A 5,867-nucleotide genomic window follows, 5' to 3' on the forward strand; every position below is an offset into this window, starting at 1 on the left:
ATGGACTTGCAATGATGATTGCTTTGAAGAGGAGGTGTAACTGAACACAAGAACCCATGAATTGTCCATGTAGCACAGCAGGAAGTGACATAATTTTGACATCAAAGGTGAGGAGGTCACTTAAGCCCATCTTCTCAGTATGTAAAGCCAAAACACCCAACATCTACCCTTAAGAGCCTTTAATGTAAAAATCACTGGGTTGAGCTTTAAATGGCGTCAAAACCCAAGGGTTGACTCCCAGAGAAGTTACCATACAGAATCCTGAAGCACAACCTTCTAGCACCTTCCTCGGGCTAGATCTGTTCAAGAACCTGTTGTGTCGAGAAGTGGTGGATCAAAAAAGGAATCAGACAGTCAAGACATAGGTGTCAGAGTGGGGAGTCTCTCTTTATTCAATGCAGCCGACTTGCAGTCATAGACGGAGACAACAACCACACACACAGAACCAGACATGATCTTTTATATCTCAGATGGCTGTGTGTATGTGCATTGTATTTTCCAATCATCTTGGCTTATTGTTACTTTTCTTGCATAACTGTTGACCAACTCTTGCATCCTGTTATTCCTGGCGCACACCCAGGTCAGGGTGTTCTTTTCTGGCAGAACACCATGATGCTCTCCCAGGTCACTGTTCTCTTATTGGCAGTATGCCTTGGCATTGTATCCATTCCTAGTTACCCAATCTACTATTTTCCAGATGTTTCCCACCAAGCCTAAATGTCCTGATCTGCTCAGTTGATCACCAAACCATATCTTTTGTTATTGTTCCCACACTGCTCGTGAACTCTAATTGGCGTCTAACCGGTTGACATCAGATCATCCATCTTTGGCCTTATAATTCTCGTAGATATCCTCTGTGAAATCACTATTGTGATTTAGTCTATGTGTGATGTATGAGTGATGGATAACATGATATTGCAAACAAATGGTGACAATGAAACAATATGATATTTCTGGATATAGTTACGACTGTGACACTACTGTGATAATAATATCTTTCATTATGATGCATAGAGTACATAGGGTATATGAAACAATTCGTATGTCCAAATATGTATGGGAGCAAAAAACCTGCATTAGGAAAATTCCCCCATGGTCCCTTTCCCCACAGGCGACCGACTTTACAAGTCACATTTTGAATTGTTCAACACAACATGTTCTTATCATGACTCAAACAATGGATAATGAGATAATCTGGCTATTGATCAGACAACAAAAACATTAATTAACCAAAACTTCCTCTAGTTCTTATTAGCGTAGTGGTTTAAGCAGGCGCCCCATGTGTAGAGGCTACAGTCCTCGCTGCAGTCGGCCCTGGTTCGAATCCCGCATCGGACGGCCTTTCACTGCATGTCATTCCCCCTCTCTCTGCCTCCCTGTTTCCTGTCACTCTCCACTGTGCTGTCCATTAAAGGCATAAAAGCCCAAAAAAATATACTTTAAAAAAAAACAAAAAAAAAAACGATTTCTGTGAATGGAATTAAAATAACAATTCTTTTTCTTTTTTTATATTTTTTTATTGAATGTTTAAATGGATGTTCGATTATTAATTAAGGTTCAAGTTCATGATAACGGACATCCAGTTTTGAAAAGTCGTCTCTCATCTGAGGCGATCGGTGCACCGGGGTGGAGTGCAATGGCGGGCGGCTGGCCGGCAGGGGCGACAGAGGGAGAGAAGGGAGCTCCCGACTTCCGCTCCCGCCCCTCTAGACAGGAGCGCGGAAATTTCAAACTTTACTGTCTCCTTGAGCTAGCCGTTGACAGCCACGGACCGACAGCACTCCACCGAGGGTTTTGTCACCGATCACCGTCAAAACAAAGTTTGTACTGCCTGAAGAAGGTCCGATCAGTGACCGAAACGTAGCAGTGTATTAGTGTGTGTTTTTATTATATGTTCTGTGTAAATAAAATATATCGTTTTTTGAAAAAAAGAAAAATCCCCCTCTTTTTTCAAAAGTAAACAGTTAGAATAGCTTTTTTTCGCCTCACCCGGAGGTCCGTTTTTGTTAAACATATTTATTTAATCCTCCTTTTTTCTTTTTTATCATAATTTTTATTATTAAAAAAACACACACATATGCACTTTCACGAGAGAGACGACGGCTGGACATGGTCCGATGCGGACGCAGGCAGCCACGCTCGGGAAACAGAGCACCCCAGCGCTCCGGCTCCCCCCGCAGATACGACCACCAACCACGGAGCTATGCTTCCGTGGTGAGACATGGACGATCCAGACGGGATGGATACGAGGGATCGTGGCACTTTCAGCGATCCACCACGGCCAGAACAACAGGGCAGGATCACCGCAATCATCGGGCTAATGAGCAGCGGATCGGCAACGGCGGGCGGTGACAAGACCGCCAGATCCACTACGCTCACGAGCAGTGGACCGATTACGGTGGGCGGAGACAGGATCGCCAGATCCACTACGCCCACGAGCAGCAGATTGACAACGGCGGAAGACGGCAGGACCGCCAGATCCACTACGCTCGCGAGCAGCGGTATGATAACAGCGGGCGACGGCGGGACAACCAGGTTGGATATGGGCCTGGACAGCGGACCCTGGACGGCCACCGCCGCCCACAGCCACAACCACAGGGGCATTACGGACCCCCCCAGCCCATCCACAAGGTACATTCAAATGATCCAGACTTTAATTCAAAAGTCCGGATCATTCATAACATTATTAAAGCGGCCCACCATCTAAAAAATGTGTCGGCGGAGAAACCACCCCCAACCATTGGCCGTATGACTGCAACTCTGAGCGAGTTCATTAAACCTGCCTCCCCGACGGACGCCACCAGCCTGCTGCTGGTGGGGAACGCGAAAAACTGGGAGTACACCACCCTCCTAGTTCTCAGAGAACATTACATGGTCATGCTAGAAACTGAAATTAATGAACTGGCCAGTTTTGCCAATCAGGACTGGAGAGGTCCGTTCCAGATTGCCTCCTCTTGGGCGAGGAGGAATCTGGGACAGAGACTGATGGCAGAGACCCTGCAGCAAGCTGAGGCCGTGATCCTGGCCCACCTAACAGGCTGGCAAGCGGCGGAGCGCACCGTGGGTGGTACACGGGAGCACGAGAGCCCGCCTCCAGAGACTCAGGGAACCCCAGTGGCACCCCCTCCCACCACCAGCAAGCCGAGGGTTCCCCCGCACCATCAACAGCCCCCCTCCCTTTGACGAGAGCTTTAAGTATGGCTCCTGAATCGTCAACAGCGACACTCACCGCAGCCTCATCTTCAGTCCAAGAGACGCCACAGCAGAGAGACGAGGACCGATACAGCCAGTCATCACAGGAGGAAATCAGCCCTCTCTCCTCTCTCTTCTCCCTCCTTTTCTCCACCCTCCACTTCCTGGCCCTCTCCTCACACCGGCGCCTCCTGCGCCCGCCTCCCCCATCACTACTCCTCCTCTTCTTCTCCCCCCTCCTTCGTCTCCTCCTGCTCATCCTCAACCGGTGGTGGCATCCTCCATCTCCCCTCCACCTGCAAAGGAGACGGAGCAGATAACACCATGGAGCCCTAAACAACAGAGAGAGGTCAGGACCAGCATCAGGATCAACCCACACCCACCGCCACCTGTCGCACTTACCCCTGTGGTCTGCCTGGCTCCTCTTGCTGTCCAGCCTGACTATGAGAGTGATGCTGAGGAGGAGAAGGGAACCATCTCCCCTGACAACATGGCCAGCCCCCAAGCCACACCTTCCAGACCGCTCAGCCCTCCTGTGTTGACACCACAACCAGCGTCCGACAGGCAGGGCACGCCTACTGACCTGAGCTCACCACCCTCATCCACCACACCTGTCCGGAGACCCACCCGCCACATCAACACAGTCAGGAAGATGAAGGACTGGGCGCTGAATGTCAGGAGAAAATACCTGATCGTGGGAGACTCCAACCTCGCCAGATGTCCACCTTTCAGGGACCAGGACCTACAGGTGGACAGCTATCCGGGAGCTAACTTCCATCACGCCGCAGCCATCATCGCCAAGGCAACCTGTTCCACGCTGCCGGAGAAAATCATCCTGGCCTTTGGTCTAAACCACAGGACTCAGAAGGCCCAGCTCACGGCGATGAAGCAGCTGCAGGCAGCTTTGAGAGCAACAAGGCGGCACTTCCCACTGGCACGTGTGATGGTGCCAGCCATTAATTACTCCCCATCTCTCCCTCAACAGGAACGCTTTAATTTGAATGCAATAAATAAATATATTGTTGAAAACTGTGAGTTCACCCCCAAACTCCCAGACACAGCGTTCGACACAAAGAGAGATGGAGTGCACTGGACGAGGCAGACAGCAGGTTCCATGCTGGATCACTGGGGTAAGCATTTAAACTGAGGATCCCCACAAGCCTGCCACCTCAGGAGGGGTACAGAAATGCTGAGCTTTTATCTAATAAAATACAACTGTCCACCCCCACCCGCCACATCAACACAGTCAGAGGCCTTACTTTCATCCCCATATTGGGTTTTAACAGTGAGAATATTAGGCAACAGTCTAGATTCGACCTACAAAATTACCATAGAAGATTAAAGTTGGCAGCTTTCTATGGTGATAGAGGTGATTTAACACCACAACCTTTCACTCCCACATCTCATTGGGCCCCTCCTGATGCACAACTACCCCCCCAAATTGTAGACCTAATTAAAAGAGATATAAATTATCATGACCATCATTTTAAAATCCGGCATGTGAAACCTAATCTGACACAAAAGGAAAGCTCAGCACTTAAAGAGTTAATTAACAATAAAAACATCATTATTAAACCGGCCGATAAGGGCAGTGTTGTGGTAGTTATTGAACGGGAGCAATATTTATGGGAAGGATACAGACAATTAAATGATACTAAGTATTACTCTAAATTAGAAAATCCAATTTATCTGGACACCATCCCTATTGCACACCAAATTATTAAGAAACTACATGAGAAAAGATTTATTAATTCGAAACAGAGAAATTACTTAATTGGTGATTCAGAACCCAGACCTAGACGTTTTTACATGTTGCCTAAAATACATAAGGACCCTGCTAAGTGGAGCAAGCCGTTTGAAATCCCCCCTGGTAGACCTATAGTGTCTGATTGCAGCAGTGAAACCTACAGGACGGCAGAGTTCCTGGACTTTTATCTGAATCCCCTGTCCACTAAACACACCAGTTACATTAGAGACACATATGATTTCATAGACAAAATTAAAAACTTACAGATTCCGGCAGATTCGATCCTTTTCACTATCGACATTGATAGTCTTTATACAAATATAGACATTAGAGAGGGCATTCAATCAGTGAAGAACATTTTTGCTAAAAATTATGATAAAAAAAGACCGGATAAAGAATTATTACAATTATTAGAGATTAATTTAACAAAAAATGATTTTGAATTCAATGGTGAGTATTTTTTACAAATTAAGGGCACAGCAATGGGCAAGAAATTTGCGCCCGCATATGCCAAAATTTTTATGGCAGATTGGGAAACAGGAGCCCTACAACAGTGTGAAAAAAGACCCATCCACTATTATAGATATTTAGATGACATCTGGGGTATTTGGACACATTCAGAGGATGATTTTAAGCTTTTCCTGAACACTCTTAATAATTTTAATCCGTCTATTAAATTAAAATCCACTTTAAATCACAATTCTATTGACTTCCTGGACACAACAACATTTAAAGGACCCAAATTTAATGAAACCAATAGATTAGATATTAAAGTTTTTTTTAAAGAGACGGATACTCATGCTTTGCTCCATAAGACCAGCTTTCACCCCAAACACACTTTTGCAGGTCTAATCAAATCTCAATTATTACGGTTCCACAGGATCTGCACCCAAAATGAGGATTTTAAAAAGGCCACTGGGGTGCTCTT

This window comes from Seriola lalandi, unplaced genomic scaffold (genome assembly GCF_002814215.2).
Source record: "Seriola lalandi dorsalis isolate HSWRI2012SDOR001 ecotype SW California unplaced genomic scaffold, Sedor1 jcf7180002055008, whole genome shotgun sequence".
NCBI lineage: Eukaryota > Metazoa > Chordata > Actinopteri > Carangiformes > Carangidae > Seriola > Seriola lalandi.